Source organism: Micropterus salmoides, unplaced genomic scaffold (genome assembly GCF_014851395.1).
Source record: "Micropterus salmoides isolate LMB-PRFRI ecotype aquatic unplaced genomic scaffold, ASM1485139v1 Ms_hic_scaffold_15, whole genome shotgun sequence".
Taxonomy (NCBI): Eukaryota; Metazoa; Chordata; class Actinopteri; order Centrarchiformes; family Centrarchidae; genus Micropterus; species Micropterus salmoides.
The window spans coordinates 10,204,467-10,223,228 of NW_024040596.1; positions in this window are offsets into that span (position 1 = coordinate 10,204,467).

Sequence of the window (18,762 nt, forward strand, 5' to 3'; positions counted from 1 at the left end):
GCGCACAGGGGTGAATCCGACCCGGAGACCTCACATTAAATGCAGAATAGTGGCTGACGCAAACAATGGAGAAAACAGGCGTGTGCTTCCTTTCTAAGTGAGTTTTGAGCCCATTGACAATAAGGCAATGACAATTTATGGATGTGGCTTCAGTAAAAGCTAAACAGACTGCTTCTCTTAGCGCAACATCCAGGACACCGTGTTATGGGACCCCTCTAGCCTTCCCAGGCTTTCCTCTTGCTTGACTTCGAAGCATCAGTCAACCTGGGCTGAAGTGGTGGCCCGTAGCTGCAAGAGAGGCTCAGATGGGGCTGCCTCTCCTCCGCACCTCGGCCTCTCCAACCGCTATGCAGCGGTTGTATGCTGCTACATCTCTCGCACTGGGCCGCCGGTCTGCCGTTGGGCCTGATCGGCGGCTGTCATCCCGGTCAAAAACCTCCGCTTCCTGAAGGATACTGAAGGAGGCTGTGCTCAGACGCTCCGGAGGCCATCTCTACCCTGCACCATCGGGTAGCCCTTCTCTCAGGTATGTTACTGCTACTTCTACACAACACTCGGCAGCTCACACACTCCATCCTCAGTCCGCACGCAGTGTTGAAGCAGATTCTGCTGAGTCCTGCTCTGGAACCCACAACCGGCATCTCCTCATCCCCTTTTCTCCCCAACCACACTAATAATTGGTGACTCCATAACCAGAAACATCTGTTTCTTTAATGCTACCACTCACTGCTTCCCCGGTGCCACCACAGCTGACATTTAAAAAAAAACTCCAGGACCTAATGCCATCGCTCCCGTCCTCCATCACAAGAGTGATAGTCATGTCGGAACAAATGACACAGCTCTTTAGCAGTCTGAGCTGACAAAATCAGATTTTAACTGTCTTTTTAACTTTTTAAAGCAGTGCGGAAAGTCCGTTTTTATGTTTGGTCCCATTCCCACAGTTGGTCGCGGTGCTGGCCGCTTCAGTAGACTCCTTGGCCTCCACGACTGGCTCCAGTCAGCCTGCAGGGCTCACAGTGTGTGTTATGTGGATAATTTTAATATTTTCTGGCAAAGAATGTCTCTTTTTAAGACAGACGGACTTCACCCAAACAAACAGGGCTCAGAAATGTTAGCCGCTCACATATAGCATGTGGTGCAGTCCTCCACACATGACTTACGTGAATGACTAATCATTCATGCAGCACACCTCGATGCACCACCGCTCACTGAACAGATCTCAGCCTCACTGCCACTAACAACTGTCTCCACCTGCTGGCATGTAAAGCCGTCTGCTCCCAGCGCTGTTCCAAAGACTTCTATTCCTGTCATCATAACGCATAGACCAGTAAACCGAAATGTGCACATCCCACACAGAAATAATAGTAATCTCTTAAGGATTAGGACAACTGCACCAATTCCAGCACCCAGAACCAACTGATTTAAAATGGCTCTCTTCAATGTGAGATCACTTTCAAGTAAGACTTTTATCTTAAATGATTTTTATCTTGTCTGCAAATCTAGATTTTGTGTTTTTAACTGAATCATGGTTGCAAATGAATGATTATAGCCAGCTAGCTGAACTGTGTCTGCCTCAATATGATTGTTTTAGTCAACAGAGGGTCAGTGGTCGTGGTGGTGGGCTAGTGAGCGTGTATAGGAAAAATTTCAAATGTCATCAAGTACGCTGTGATGAATTTAACTCCTTTGAAGTTCTCACTCTTAAAGTTGGAGGGCTGCAACCTATCATATTTGTTATAATTTATCGCCCCCCAAAACCGCCTGGAGGATTTTTATCAGAACTTCCTGAATTTTTATCTACTCTGGTTTTAAATTATGACAGAATTGTTCTTTGTGGCAATTTTAATGTTCATGTTGATGACCCCACCAATGTTGATGCAATTGACTTTTTAAATATGGCCACTTCTTTTAACTTCAAAAAACATGTCAAAGGGCAAACACATAACCGTGGTCATACACTGGACTTGGTTTTTACCCTGGGTGTCAGCATTTCCTCTTTGGAATTAGTGGACATGACCATATCTGACCACAGATGTATTGTTTTTAGCGGCTATTCGCCTGTTACTCATGCTGCCTCACCAAGCTCCGTGTGTTCTCGTATCTTTAATGAACAAAGTGTTTCAAAGTTTTGCGCATTCTTTCAGAGCCAAAGCCAACATCTGTCTGATTCCAACACCAACAATCTGGTCGATCACTTCAATCATATCTGCTTGTCGTCACTAAATATTACTGCTCCTCTAAAGGTTAGGCCTACATCTAAAGCTAGTAAGCAACCCTGGATAAATGACAGCATTCGCAGCCTAAAAAGGGAATGCAGGAAAGCAGAGCGCAGACGGAAAACAATCCAGTCTCCAAGTCCATTACCTCAGTCTGAAGGATTTATTAACTAACTACAATAACATGGTTAAGGATGCGAGAACACTATTTTTCTTACCTCATTACTACACATAAACACAACCCCAGGTTTCTGTTTAACACTGTGGATCAGCTGGTAAACCCAACCCCTCCTTGTGCCTCAGCTGGAAGTAATGATGACTGTGAATTGTTTTTATCTTTAACCAATAAGGTGGTGTCAATCAGAGCCAGAGAAGGGGTTGAGGGTGAGGTGGATGCCGGGGAAACGCAGGTACGAGGAACCGTAGGGCCCCCTCCTCAACGGACACCTCCCGGCGGACCTCCCAGTTGGCTGGGCAGGGCTTAGTCGAAGGCGGGGTCGGCCAGACCACCGACGGACCTGACGTCTGTCGGTCCTCCGACAAGGTATGGGGAACATGACCAGACTGGGGCTAGCAGGCCAGTGATCAGGAGGGACAGGCTGGAGGCTAGCAGCGCTTGCAGGCCAGGGATCACGAGGGACAGGCTGATGGCTAGCTGCGCTAGTGGGCTGGGGATCAGGACCAGACTGAGGGCTAGTCGGCTGGGGACAGGAGGGACAGGCTGGGGGCTAGCGGGGCTAGCGGCGCTAGCGGGGCTCGGGTTCAGGACCAGACTAGGGACTAGCTGGCCGGGGATCAGGAGGGACAGGCTGGAGGCTCGCAGGCCCCATGCTAAGCCCAGCATGAGGAGTACTGGGGGAATCCAGAGCCCTGAGCCTTCTCAAAGCGGGCTAGCGCGTCCAGCCTCTCGTGCCAACCCTCAGCCTTTAAGTCCCAAAGGAGATTGTCCATGATGGTCCTCACCTGGCACAGGTCCTCTGGGGAAGGGCTAATGTCCGGCGGGTCCATCTCCGGTCCAATGATCAAAATAATGGCCCAGACGCAGACACCAGCAGGGGAGGCAGGGACATGCTCAGGGACTCCTTCGCGGGTGGAGGGGATAAGGCGTGGAGGAAGCTAGAGACCGAAGGGGGGATAAGATCCCTCAAACAAGGTTCCGCTACCAAAAACTGCCGGGCCCTGGCAAGAAAAGCTGATGGCTCTCTCCCACAAGCCCCTCTGTTTAAGGAAGGCTAGGAGCCTGTCCTCAAACCCGATGGAGTCAGCGAGGGGGGGTGAGGGCGAGTGTGCTGGGTCCATGTTGGCTTGATTGTTCTGTTACGGGTGTTGTGTGGGGGACAGAGTGGACAGGGTCAGACACAGCGGAGACAAAGCACAGGGAAATAGAAAGGATGCAAAATACGTGCGCGCTTGAATGTTGAAGTGGCACCGGGTTAGGAGCAACGACGATCAAGCAGAGGTATTGTGGAGAACCGGGGTTGAAGTACTGGCAGAAGTGAAAGTGATAGCTGGCAGGTGTGGCAGGCAGAGAAGGAGGTTGACGAGATGCAGGTGCGGGTCGTTGGCTGGGCTCAGGAGCGGAGGGAGAGAGAGAGAGCACAGGGGAGGAGACACAGGGAGGCAGGCAGAGAACAGAGAGAACCCCGGGAAAAAACAGAATAACAGACAAAAGGAGAAAAAAACAGGACACTCACCTTCAGCCAGGCTGCCACTACAACAGCCTGCTGTTTGTAGGCTACTTTTTTTGCAAGATGGCGCTAAGCTGGGTTTGAACTCTCTGGAGCAAAAACATTTCCTTGTTGTGGCTTCTTGCATTGCCTATGAGCTACTCAAAAAATTGGGATACTCCTTTTTACCTTTTTTTTGGGCTGATATGAAGCAGCTGGTTACCTGAGCAATCTAAAAAAATTACCCGAATATTTTTATCAAGGGTTTTTTCAAGGTTACAACCAGGGTGCAAACTGCGGCAGAGCCAGGGGGAGCTTGGCTCCTCTGAAAACAAGATTTGTGATATTTTTGGGAGTCTCTAAAATATTGACGACATGCTATTTTTGCCATTCATTTCTATTTTTCTCTATCATCATGGACCATCCATAAATAAGGAGCGTCAGGCTTCATCCAGCCAGAAGGGATGATCACCAATGTAGCTGTTGTGTTGTCTCGTCTATACCGTGCTTTAATGCCTAGCTTTACTCCAGTATGGTGTATTAGGCTATATAGTATATTTAAAAATAAAAAAATTACCCGAACATCTTAATCCGTGTATGATTTGTTAATATACAGCTCGCCAAATTAACTAATAATAGTTCGTGTTTGCTGTGGTTGGTTGTACTGACAACTGTCACTGAATTAATTTGATACTGAAGAAAACGGAAGATTCTCAGGCAACTTCTGAGGCATTGCTCTTCCTGTCCCTGTTGCTAGGGCGTTACAAACTGAACGTTGAGCCTCCTGGTCCACTTACGTTCAAGCTCATCTAGTGTATCTGCTGCAGGTTTATCAAGTGTAACATACAAAGCTACACAAATCAGACACATTAAATATAAAAATCAAAAGGCTATTTTTCCGTTTTGGTTTTAAAACAGAAAAACGAATACCGATGTCTTTGGATGTCTTTTTGTTTTTCCATTTTGATTTTAAAACGGAAAAAACAAGTTGGTTTTTTTTCAATTCAGTTTTGAAACAAAAGTCAAAGAACGAAACATACTCTGATTCAGGAAGCTTCTGGCCTGAGACGCGAAGCCGACGCGGAAGTCCCTTAAACCTGCATTCCATTGAATAACCAGCAGGGGGCGACTCTTCTGGTTAGAAATAATGGTAAAATGCCACTGTGTAAATTTATCCAGTGTTGGAAAAGCAGTGTTTTGGAGAAGTGGAGTGACACAGTCAGAAACGGTAATCAGTCAATTGATTATTGGATCAAAATATCAGGTCAGTGGTGCTGACTTTCTCTGTACCTGATGATATTTTTCAAGCCACAGATTCGCCAGCAATACACTTTGCTGCTGACCCTGTCCACAGCAGTACATTGCTTAGCTTCGTGCCAGTACAACTCTCTGCTTCTCCAAACTGGGGAAGTGCCAACCACCATCTACTGCAGGTACACACAGCCCCACTCCCAAACAATCCTTTTAAAGATAACCCTTGATTTGTTTTCTCTCATTGGAGGATTTGGTGAATCTGTGGTTTGTAAAATGTAATCAGGGACAGAGAAAGTCAGACAACTCTGACCTGATGTGGTATTTTGATCCAATAGTCAATGGACTGATTACTATTTCTGACTGTGCACTAACTGTGTCGCTGGAAGATGATGAGATATACGGACTGAAGATGGACCAAACAAACAGTTGGAGCTGAGGCTGTGCTGCTTTTGGAAACCCTGTAAAAGCTTGTTGCCATGGATTTGTAGCCTCATGCACCACTGGTTTACTCAGGGAGTTTTGGGGATTCGTGGTCAGACTTACAGCTTTTTTTTTTAACTCGATTAAACATATATTTTAAACCTCATTAATTCATGTTGTTATGAACATCATAAGTCATAGAAATGATTTGTAAGTGTAAATAGACCCAATGTGGGGTCCTAACTCCAAGGTTGAGACATATGTGAATAAATGGATAGCATAAATCTTAAACCTGCTGTAATACATAGTCTCTTGACCATATGTTACAAAATCATGCATTACAGTACAGATATACCTGATGCCATTTTTAATTTAAATACTAGATTTAAAAGAAACATTCATGTGTGTAATTATGTCATAACACTCTCTGTCCTTCTACAACCACAATGCACAATTATATTATGGCTCAATATTACAACATATAAAAAAGCTATCAGTTATATAAAAGGTCACTATGAATTGTGCAGGTCTACTTAATGTTGCTAGCAGGTGGCAAGGGTTGTGCTTCGTGGGACACTAAAACTGTTCTTGGCCTGTCCTGTTTCACTGCTATGGCAGTGAAGGAAGGCACCCACCTGATAAAGTAATCACCAGACAGATGGTAATGCCAGATTAGCTTAACTTTCAATCCAAAGCACAGTAGTGCAGATCTCCAAGTTTCCAAAATATGTTGGAGGAATTTTAGCGAAAGGATACAGCTTAAATAAAGTGTTAAAACAAGCAGGTACAGAAGGATGTGGATTCTTTCTAAATTTAAAGAAACTTAAGAGGATATTAGGAGTTGCACTGTGGGATAATCGGGATTGTATGTGAATGAGATGTGTTCTAGGCATCCAGGCTTTGTACAGATGGCCTCAAGCAGATGGTGGAAGCATTTGATCATGTGATATAGTGAGAAAAAGATGCCAGATGCCAGAAGGAGGAGACACTGATGATTTGAAATGTGTCATCCATGGTGAGTATGCTATAGACTTATTGGGGTTTCTTTTCCTCATTCTTATGTTCTGTTTCTATTGACGCAACAAACACCAGTCAGTGTGTGTTTTATGTGTTTGCGTGAATCATCAAGCTGGGCCAGGAATAGAGGCAAGTTGCTGTGTACTATATCTGCACTGCTGGAGCTCAACACCAACTGTCTCTACCACTGACTGTGATCCTTCTCTGTTGTGTGACACTGGCAAGAGGTCAAACCACCACGCTTTTTTTTTTTTTTTTTTTTTTCTTTAGTTTTATCAGCCTTACCTGTGAATTTGTGAGATCGAGGAGGAGGTTTTGACCAGTTGGAGTGCTACAGTGCGATGTTTTTACGGCTGGATTCTCATTTTGTTTGTATGGTGTGCATGCACAAGAACACACATTCCTGCCGCCATTTCACACTATTTTGCTGACAGTCGGTGGTGTTAATGCACAGCAACATGCCACAGTCAATCAGCTGAGGAATGAAATGTATTTAACGCCTTTAGTAGGCCCCAGGGGATGCACAATGATGAGAAACACTGAATGTAAACATACCTTTGTTGATCAACTAGTAAAGAATAAATGAAACTTTTGATGCCTATGGAAAAATATTGGGTAGTTCAACATCATACTGTGACTGAATTCATAGAAAGAGGTGATGCAAGCCAGCCAGATAAACTACAATTTGTGATTCCTTCTCATGTTAAAGTCCACACAGTGCTCAGCACATCTCAGCAGGAACATGTTGCAGGGAATGTACAGTATATTCATTGTCTGAAATATATTCAAAAGTGCCATGTGCAAAAACAAGCTGAATTAAATGATGTGTATTAACAGTCAGAAAGCAGTACTTGGTAGGTTTCACAAGATAAGACAAGAACATCTTTCTAGTGTTGGTTTTCTTTTTTTTTTCTAAAACCCAAGGCATTTCACAGCAACAACAAATAAGGAAGGTGTTGATTCATCTTGATCCCGGTCTGTCCACCCATGCACCTCTTCTTTTTAAACAAAGATGATAACCCGGTGAATGAGTGACAATCTGTCAAAGCACAACTGCAGGCGAACCACATATCAAGATCAGATCTGATGTAGAATGTGCAAGTGGAGTGACAGCTGGTTTCTCACTTCCTTTCCTTGCTGATACATGTCACCATTGTACCAGCAACACCTACAGGAAATAAATCCATATACTGTATTGGTTTCTACAGGGGAAGGTGATAGTCCTAGTAGAATGACATCACAGGGGTTACACCCAGTGGTGTAAAGTATCAAAGTAAATGCACTCATCAATCCTGAGGTTGTTCTTTACTTGAATATTTCCATTTAATGCTACTTCTTCTTCATTACAATTATGGAAGAAACATTGCACTTTGTACTCTACTATATTAATTTGACATACAAGGTTTTACCCAATCGAACTCCAAAAAAACTGTGCGATTGTGTGAAAGCCATGACTAACATGGAACCAAACAAGGAGCTGAATTAATGTTACCTCAGGTTTCACTCAGGATTGTAACACTGTGCAAGAGACTATTTTAAGTCACTCTGGCACCTTGAGCCAACACAAACGTCCAGTCACTCTTCCGTCAGGTATGCACCAAAACGTCTACAGGCCCAGATGGCACCTCTGTTTCTGCTGAGGACTTAAACAGAGTAATTGATTCCAGTATGGTGCCCTATTTTCCAACAGTCAGTGGACTGATTGTCCTTGCCCTCCAGGAAAAGCCTGTCATTGCACCAGCTCTTAAGAAACCCTGTCCAATTGACAACAATGATTAGACACTGAAAGCTTTAACTTCAGTTGTGATGAAATGCTTGAAGAAAGACATGGTTTCTTCCAAATCAGATATACAGTAAATCCAATATACTTATAGACTAGGAGGGGCACTGATGATCACCCATTTGATTATTAAATAAACCAAAAACTTAGACGCCTGCTTTTTGTTGATTTCAGTTCAGCTTTTAACACCCATCAGAGCTATTGATTCAGAAAATGAACTGACAGAATGAGAGCAATACACATCTTTGAGATAGAGAATTTTGTAGGGTGGTGTGATGCACTTCAATCTGAATGTGAAGAAAACTGAGGAGATGAGGTTTAACCCCAGGATGGTAGGTGACCATAGCCCAGTGGTTATCCACAACACTCTCAAAAATCAGGTATGCTGTAAGTATATTGGTGTCCATATTGATAACATGTTTACCTGGCAAGGTGACTCTACTCCTCCAGTAGCTTTTATCCGCTGGCAGACAACAGAGTACCCAAGCGGCAACTCAATCATTTAAAAAGCAAATGCATGTTTTTTTTCCGTTAACCTCTCAAACAGTAAAGACATAGTAAGAGACATAAAGGCCATAGTACCCAAATGGACTTTGTTAGGATGGATGATTTGTGCAGTGTGTTGTTAGTGTTTTAACTCCAAAACCCGCCGATGTTGTTCTTGATAATTGCGCAATACCTGCGAGCTGCCTGCCTGCTCTTGACATTTCAGCAGAGAATAAACAATGTTTTTTGCCATTTTGTGGCTGGTCCCTTGGAGATACATAGACATGCAGGGTACCAAATGAAAGGTTTGCTCAAGCCCCATCTCTGTGGGATGTTCCATTCTCAATCTACAGGCCTGTAAAGCATGGGAGTGCTTTTGGTGACAGGAATGTTAATGAATATTCACTGTTTTTATCAATATTTCAATGTTTTGTCATTTGGAACTTGGTTGTATGGACAGAAAAAGTGTTTTAAAGATATCTACCAATAAAAGTCAACATTTTAACAGTAAATATTGCCATAATATGGACATTCGCCTGGTATATTTGAAAATGTATGATAACTGTTGTATTTTAGTTTATTTTCATCAGATTTACAGTTACAATTGCATTGTAGGTGTATTAGAAGATATTCAGTTGCATTAAAAGCTTGCTTATGATGGTTTTGATGGTTTATTGCATTAAAATATGGCTTTTTTTTAAACATTTTTCTTTATTGCATCTCCACGTAGTCTGTAATAGTAAAATAAATATATTAATATATAATGGATTTATATTCCTTAGCTTCTGACTTTTCAAATGAGACCAGAATTATGCATCTAGGCCAAATGGTTGAGGAATTATTCCTGATTCATTTTGTGAATGTTATTTCTGGAAAAAGGTGCCTGTTTTCAAGCCAGTGGTAGCATTGGTTTTAGCATGCTAAGCTAACTTTAGCATCAATGGACACATGGCTTGTCATTTTATTTCAGTTCATTTAAATACTAATCGAAAGAGTAGAAATCATGATTAGATAAATACAACACATACACAGTTAATTTCAAGTCATTTATTTCGGGTTATTTGATTCACCCAAGGTCATCAAAATGTTTGCATGGTGCTTTCACCTGTTATCCTCAAGCAGGGATCTAGGTCGAAGTGGCAAAGCTGGAGTCTGGAGTAATTTATAGGGGGGAAGACTTGGAATGGTCCAAGTGTAAGCCAGTACAGAGGGGTGTACTGAAGTACCTAAAGTTTTCTGTTTTGAGAAGCTTGTTCAGAATGTAACATTTAATTTTTGTTTTTATATTTGATATATTGTGTATTGATGTAGCCAGAAATGTTTGGGAATGTTGAGGTAGCATAATGTTGTTAGATTGATTTCCAATTAACTTTGGTTTGTCTTGTAGGAGGGGCTTCCGGTATAGAGAGTCACTCACTTCCGCTTCCGGGTCATGGGACCTTATTTTGGAAAAAATATGTATGTATGTAATAGTCAATGGCGAGAAACAACTTATCTTTTTATCCCGTTAGAATTGAACCCTGAATTACACATATAATGTTGGCCAATTTAAAATATAATTTTGCAAGCCAAGAAAGTTGCATTTTGTTGTAAAACAGTAAAGTTACATGTCATTTTGTGTGAACCCGCTCTATGAACTACATCTCTTGTCTCGCACAATATACGTCACCAACGTTCATTGGTTTCTTGCTACTATCTAGATAATGTAGCTATGTTCCACGCAAACTACAACTTTCTTTAATTTAAAATCTATCTTTTAAATCAACAGAGATCAACAAAAAATAAGTTGTGTAATTCAGGGGCACAATTCAAACGGGATCAAAATATTTGTTGTCTCCTGCCATTGACTACCGTAGAATATTTTTCCGAAATAAGGTCCCATGGTGGTCCACCGGAAGGGGAGGGACGTATAGGCTCTCTATAAAGGAAGGAGGCAGAAGCTCCTCTCAGCGGAACAGCTTTGGCCTGGAAGGGCACATGTGCTACAGCCCAATAGCCAGGGCCTAATATAGTTTTTTGTGTTGTTTCATATCAGTTTGTAATGATAATTTGAATAGTTTATACTTGGTTTCCTAGTTGTTTGTTTTAAAATTTTTGATATATTTTTGCAATAATTCCCCCTTGCACTACTGCACTTTCCATGTGTCTGGTGAAGAAATAAATTGAAGCACCAGGTGAAGAACTTCTGAATCCATGTCTCCTCCTTCCACCATGGGGCTAAACATTACAATGAGTATGTGGCTACTTGAGTCAAGTACTCTGTATGTAAAATAGAGTAACTTTTGACAGATGCAGTGACACTGAGCCAAAGAAAACGGGACAATAAAGTATATTGTATTGTAATTTGGTGTGCCAATACACAAGGCTTTTAGTAGCCTCTTGAACAAGATTTGCAACAATTTGTGCAAGGTTACTGATGATTAACGCTTTCTATTATGTTTTGTTGTTTTTGAGATTTCAATTTAGGTTTTATGGCTTTTCTGTATATCGATATATAATAAGAATTCAGTTCCTGCCTTGTAACAGCAACAGGTTGATTGTTGCATTTTTTGGTTTATATAACTGATTAGACTGAGGGAGAAAAATAAACAGCCAGACAATTAGGTGACAGAAAGTTCTTAAAGTTAAAAGACAAAATACTTTTGTCCATGCCCTATAGACCGACATAAAGAAGCGTTTTCTGTTCTGATTCATTGGTCTGCAGGGTGACATAATTTGCGTCACTGTTGAAAAAGAAAACAATTTTAACACTATGGATAAGGTTTGGTTCAGTTTAGGCATTAAAAACAAATTTGTTCGGTTTAGGGAAAGATGGCTTGGATTAAAATAATAATAATGTTAAAGTTTGAGGACCCTTGTCCTCATGGTTATAATCACAACCACTGGTGTTTTGGGTCACTTGCTGAAATGACTGATTCTGTTGTTCTTCTTGGGAGCAGTCTCCAATGCTTATGATTTAAATTTAATTTAAATAAGTTGTGGAACATTAAAGGTAGTTGCCTTGTCATGCACCTTAATATGCTTGCAACATTGTTGTTCTGCCTGCTGTTTTGCCACAGCATTCAAACAAATGTTGCTTTTCTTATTCTTTGCAGCCTGGCATTGTCATAGTCTGAAATGGAGAAACTGCAGCTTATGGCAGTGTTTTCAATTTTGTTTGTTTCATCTCAGTATGACACTTATTGGAATGGATAATTAAACTAAACATTATTGTTAGTTTTAATTGTCGTTCTTGGTTTCAGTGGACACTTAAAAAATAAAAATGAAAATTAGGATTTTTTTTCATCCAAAAATATCAACATGGGCATCAGTTGCAATCTGCTTGTTACATTCCTTCTTTCACTTTCATCAGGTCATTGCTCTCATTATATCCCCTTAGATGCCTTCCTTTTGCTGGCTCGCGTCCTCTCAACATTACATCAGCTCCCCTCTCTTTTCATTCCTCTTCTCTTCCAATTTTGTCCAACCTCAAAATTATCTTGCCTCTTTACGCTCCTCGTTTACACTTCAAAGTCTCCTGCACTCTAAGCCATGGGCTTATTCTCATTTTGGTAAATCAAGTGCTCTCAAGTGTTTCTGCTCTTTGTCAGAGCTACAGCTAAGATAGAAACAGTGACCTGTACTGGACAGTTCACTTGAATACATCAGGGTTTCTTTTCTTCATTTCATTGTACTGCATTGACCATATTTTAAGTTATGTTCTTGCTGTTTGCAATAGGACCATACTCTTTTCAAACTTGTTTTTATTGACACCAGTCTCATAATTTGTGTATGTGAACAGTTTAAATGTAAACAGCATTAGGTGCAATATGTGATCTAAATGTAATAACAAAATATAGGATTGGAACCTGCCGCTATGTTCAAATTGACTGACAGCCAAATTGCTGTTTTCTCAAAAGAGCACTGGTGCTTGATTATAGTAATGCAACATTCCACTGAACATCAAGATGAATTTGATGGGGACAAAACTACAGCTCCTCTCTGTGTTTGCTGTTAAAGACTCAGATGTTGTGTAATGTAATTTTTTATACATCCTAGCTCCACAGATATTTGGTGCTTTCATTCTTTGTCATTGATATTTCTGTTAATTCAAGTTCCTCTTCCCTAACCAAATCATAATTTTTGATAAACCTGTTATTGCACCTGCTCTTCAGAAGCAGAGAATTTTCTACACAAAAGTGAACCTTGTAAGTTGCATGAACCTACATGAGAGAGGCAACATGTACAGTCTACCTCATCAGGCATTGTGCCTCCAGGCTGGTACACTTGTTTGATAAGTAACATGCACAACTGCCAGTGTTAAGGATGTGGCAGGAAAAATATGTAAAATATGCTTATGAAATCTGGCCATCAGTGTGTCCTGGATTTACTCTTCCTGTAAATCAGGAACAAAACAGATGTCGCATGATTAATGAAAAAAGGAACAAAACTAAACAAAAATGTACATTTTTCAATGGTACTTTAGTGAATCAAACAGTTGTGGGACTTTATTTTAAGAAATCATCTGCTGGTACTCTACAGAACCCTTCCTGTTTTACATGGTTATAACTATCCTCATACATGGTGACTACATGATACTACACATTTCAAAATCTTCCATACCTCTGAAAAACTACTGCACATCCCCTGTTTTATCAGCAGTTCAAACAGATCAGACAGAGAGTTTGACAAAAGGTTGACAAAAAACATTTCCATGAAAATGGTTGTCGTAAGTCATTTCACAGAAATAACAATTCTTAAATGTGCATATTTCCTTGATGGACAACTGCTTCTAGCAACCGCTAATGCAGCTTCTTTGTGGACTGGAAATTCATTCATGTTCTGTCATGTTCTGTTAGCCCAGTTGGCTTACATGAACATGATGTCAGACTGAATAATGAGGTGAATTCAAATTGGAAATCAGTCTGGTTATCAGGTTAAGTGCTGCTTGTAGGAATACTAACAATTTCCCTATTGCACGGAGCCTTGATGTTATGTAGCTAAAGCCAAAGAAGGTACTTACACACGATCACCAGCTGAATCACTTTGTGGTGTCTTGATTTTGTTTTTTGTGGAGAGAATGGTGATGCCAAACCTTGCAGCAAGGGAGCTGAATGTTGAGGACAGCTCATATTTTACTCTCGTCATTGTGCTTAAAGTTCCAATCATTTGAACTTAAACTTTCCTCACTTACAATACGAGGGCCATCTTAAAATAAGTGTCTTGAATTTTCTTTAGTTTGAATTTCAAAGTTCTTGTTTATAATTAAATGATGATCAGACACATTGAGCTGGGGTTTTTGACTGACTTTGCACCCGAGAAAGCGCAGCTCAGACCATTGTTCATGTGAGTACAGCCTTAGAGCTCTCCTTCAGGTCTTGGCAGCATTGTTCTGCAGTATGGCATGCCTGCTTGGCCTAGATGCTGCAGCGATCAACTGGCCTTATTGCCATGTGGAGGAACACCACAGTACTGTAGTTTGAGTAAATTTGAAACACTTTTTATTAAGTAGAAATTGTAAAGTATGTTCATTTTTGCTTGTTGCACATCCAGGGGGCTCTTCCTCCCTCTTTTATAGCATATAGAGGCTCTTAGAGCTTTTCTTCAGATCCACAAGCCCTTCTCTCTGTGAGATGTTTTGATTGACAAGTGATCTGCTGCTGTGTGCTATCTGTTGTTGCCATGGAGACTTATTAAGTTTTGGGATAGTCTATAAAATGTGTGTGGTCTATTTTTTTTTTCTTCCTTTTTTTTCTCAAGGCAAGCGAGTCTTATCTCACCCTGGTGAAGCATTTTATTAGTCAGTGTGGCAAATGCTATGAGACATCAGGGAAGCGCCTGCACAGAGGTGTGAGAGAACAACGGGAGCTGCGAATTAAAGTCAATCAGCTGAACATTTTGTATACATGTTATAAAAAATACATGTAGGTGACTGCTATTCATAGATAAGCCTTAACATATTAAGACTGTCCTCACCAGAAAGTCTACAGCAGTGGTCTATGTTCAAAGGCTTTAAATGACATACAATAATGTTTTCCTGACAAGTGACCTTTTACTGGAAAACCTTTTGAGGAGAAGGTCATGGTAGAGTTTGGGTCCTGGGGGTGTGACTATAACATAAATATACATACCACATGTTCACATATGACCACATTCTGTATCATTAACTTAAGACATTGTTAATCATTAGTAGCTTTAGTTGCATTAAACCTGCATTCATTTATATTTTAGCCCCTTGGGCCAGTATAAAAAGGTGTAAACACAGCACTGACATATTATGAACTTATAAAGTTGATATGGGTAAGGTGTAAGCAAACATTTGCCTACACATCCAGCAGACATGGAGCAATATTAGCATTGATTTGGAGTCATCTTTGATTAATTAATCTAAGTCCAATACTCACTCTTCTTTTAGCTCTATGTTGCTCTTTACCAACACTTAAGAGAAATATCTTGCTCTTTGGCTGCTGAATGCACCACTGTGTTCACCAGCCACAGTGAGGGAAAAAATTATTTGATCCCTTGCTGATTTTGTACGTTTGCCCACTGACAAAGAAATGATCAGTCTATAATTTTAGTGGTAGGTTTATTTGAACAGTGAGAGACAGAATAACAACAAAAATCAGAAAAACACATGTCAAAAATGTTATAAATTGATTTGCATTTTAATGAGTGAAATAAGTATTTACCCCTCTGCAAAACATGACTTAAGCTGATGATACACGGGGCAACATTTTAAGCAATGTTGCTGGGCAATCTTGCTAGTGGCAAGTCCAACGATGTTTTAAACAGATAGCGGCGGGGCGGGGCAGGTGGCAGGTGGGAGTGGTGGGGAAAGGAGATTACGGTTCTAATCTTTACTCATTACCATTGACGGCAATGTTGCCCTGCACGATTGCACAAAAAGTTGCCCCGTGTATCATCAGCTTTAGTACTTGGTGTCAAAACCATTGTTGGCAATCACAGAGGTCAGATGTTTCTTGTAGTTGGCCACCAGGTTTGCACACATCTCAGGAGGGATGTTATCCCACTCCTCTTTGCAGATCTTCTCCAAATCATTAAGGTTTTGGCAATTTGAACCTTCAGCTCCCTCCACAGATTTTCTCTGGAGACTGGCTAGGCCACTCCAGGTGCTTCTTTTTGAGCCATTCCTTTGTTGCCTTTGCCGTGTGTTTTGGGTCATTGTCCTGCTGGATTACCCATCCACGACCCATTTTCAATGCCCTGACTGAGCAAAGGAGGATCTCCCCCAAGATTTGACGGTACATGGTACATTGTTTTCTTGGTGACTATGTTCCCATCTGCCTTGAGATCATTGACAAGATCCTCCTTTGTAGTTCTGGGCTGATTCTCCACCATTCTCATGATCATTGCGACTTCACGAGGTGAGATCTTGCATGGAGCCCCAGATCAAGGGAGACTGACTGTTTTGTGATTCTTCCATTTGCAAATAATCGCACCAACTGTTGTCACCTTATCACCAAGCTGCTTGGCGATGGTCTTGTAGCCCATTCCAGCCTTGTGTTGGTCTATAATCTTGTCCCTGACATCCTTGGAGAGCTCTTTGGTCTTGGCCATGGTGGAGAGTTTGGAATCTGATTGATTGCTTGCTTCTGTGGACAGGTGTCTTTTATAGAGGTAACAAACGTGATTACGAGCACTCCCTGTAAGAGTGTGCTCCTAATCTCAGCTTGTTACCTGTATAAAAGACACCTGGGCAGAAATCTTTCTGATTTCTCTTCTTTCTTTTTTTTGTTATTATGTCTCTCACTGTTCAAATAAACCTACCACTAAAATTATAGACTGATTTCTTTGTCAGTGGGCAAACATACAATATCAGCAGGAGATGAAATAATTTTTTTCCCCCACTGTACTACTATGTATATACCATAGCTCATACAAGCTGCTTGCACAATTTTCCTATATGGCTGGTTTTTTTTGTGAGTATGTGCTTGTCTGGAAACACCAATGAGAGAGCTGAGATTGAACTAAAAACGCAACCAGTTGCATGCCAAAGAAAAAACTAATCAGTGAGTTTAAAGACAAAGTCATTTCAACTATTGTTATTGTTATAAATTAAATAGAGCAGCTTTAACTAAAAAGCACTCATGTTAGGAAGGCACAAACAAACACACAAACAAAAAACCTTTGGGGACTAGAAAAAATGTTGTTGGTTGTAAGTGCAGTGGTCCCTGAATAACATTACATGATAGCTACAGCTTTGGTTGGAAAAATATCTTCAAATGAAGTTTAGTTTGCCTATTCCTAAAATAAGATCAAAATCTTGAAAATAGAATTCAATTTCAATAAACTTGCTTGCATTTCTTAGTTTGAAAAAAACACCTACAAATGTGAATTTGTATGACAATAAATCCATTGTTTCTTTTGATGTTTCTGCTACAATTTTCTCCAACCTTTGATTTGATAATTGTGCATTTACTGGCATGCAAATGTGTGTGTGGAGGATGGACTCCCTTGTGTTTATTGTTGGTTGTTGTGACAAAAAAAAGATAATAAACTCTTCTACAATTTCTGCAACCATTTGTATTTTTCACTCGACCACACAGTGTATTACTTATTCCCTTACTTTCATCTTTCTCCAAAAAGCAATGCAGTGGACAAACTTTGATCATAACAGTCAAGACAGCAATAATTCTCTGAATCCATATAATTGCACTATTAATGAAAAGTTCATTATTTACCTTGTATTTACGTGAAATTTTCTGCATGTGTTCTTCACCACATGGGCAGTTTTTGATGAACCAAATGCTGTGGGACAGAGCATGCTTGAACAAATTTATAAATGGTACTGCAATAACATTGCAGTTATTGCCCTAATCTTACATAATATGTCTTGGGTTATATTATTTGTTTTTAACCTTTAGTTGATACAGATATACAACAGCTTTTAGCCTGTAAACAAATAACTTGTTCCCATTTTTTTTAATAGTTTTGGAAAAGGCTGGCATGAAGCTTAATAAGAATACACGTTGGTGTGTTGTGTGGAGCTAAAGGTTGGCATGAGAGTAAATAGATAATGAAAGCATATTAATTGTAGAGGTAATCCCTCCATTTACACAGCTGCATATTCATTATATTAAAGTTTTGAAGGGTCCTGATAAACATTAAACACTTTGCTGTCAGTAGCTTGAGTGCATACCAACCAGTCATAGCAGTTCCTTTCAAATACAGATTTACGGAGGTGGCGTTCAAGGCGAGAACAGCAATAGAAAGTTGGAATATGTAAGCCTGTGACTAATATGAAAATATCTTCAAAGGTAACATGATTAAGAAAAAGATGCATTTCACTGCACAGGCCCTCCTTCTGTGGTGTGTTGAGATGATCTGTGTACAATCACACAATCTGACCAATGATCTTGAGTTCATACTGCTACTCTTTGAAGCTTTTTAGTTACAGTCTGGATCATCAGGACAAATTAGCCTTCATTTGGTCCTTCTCTCTGATCTCTGTGTCTCGTTCCTTCCTTTCTCTACGAGCCCTCGGAGACCTGCTCTTTTCATCACCACGACCGTTTGATCTGAGCCTCTGAGCTCTGGTCTTTACCACACAGAAAGGGACTGAGAGAGAGGGAGGGAAGACTCATTGTTTTCAAATTTGATCGTGCTGCCTATTCCTTACTGATATTTGTGTTATCATCTGTGTAATTATCACTCCTTTTAATTTACTTGCAGTGTTGCTTTTATCATGCCAGCTCTTTGAATTTAGGAGAGAAAAGCTACCGGCACACAGAAATATAATGCTTTCTCATGCTTCCTGTTACTACAGAGAAGACCTGGCCTGCATATTAAACCCAGAGCTGTCCTGCACTGCCTTGTCTGGTGCTTATCAATGTACGAGTGGCAGACCCTGTGCCTGTCAGTGACATCCTTTCGTGTTTAATCTTCCCCCATGGCACCATCAAAGACAGTCAGGGGCAGAGAT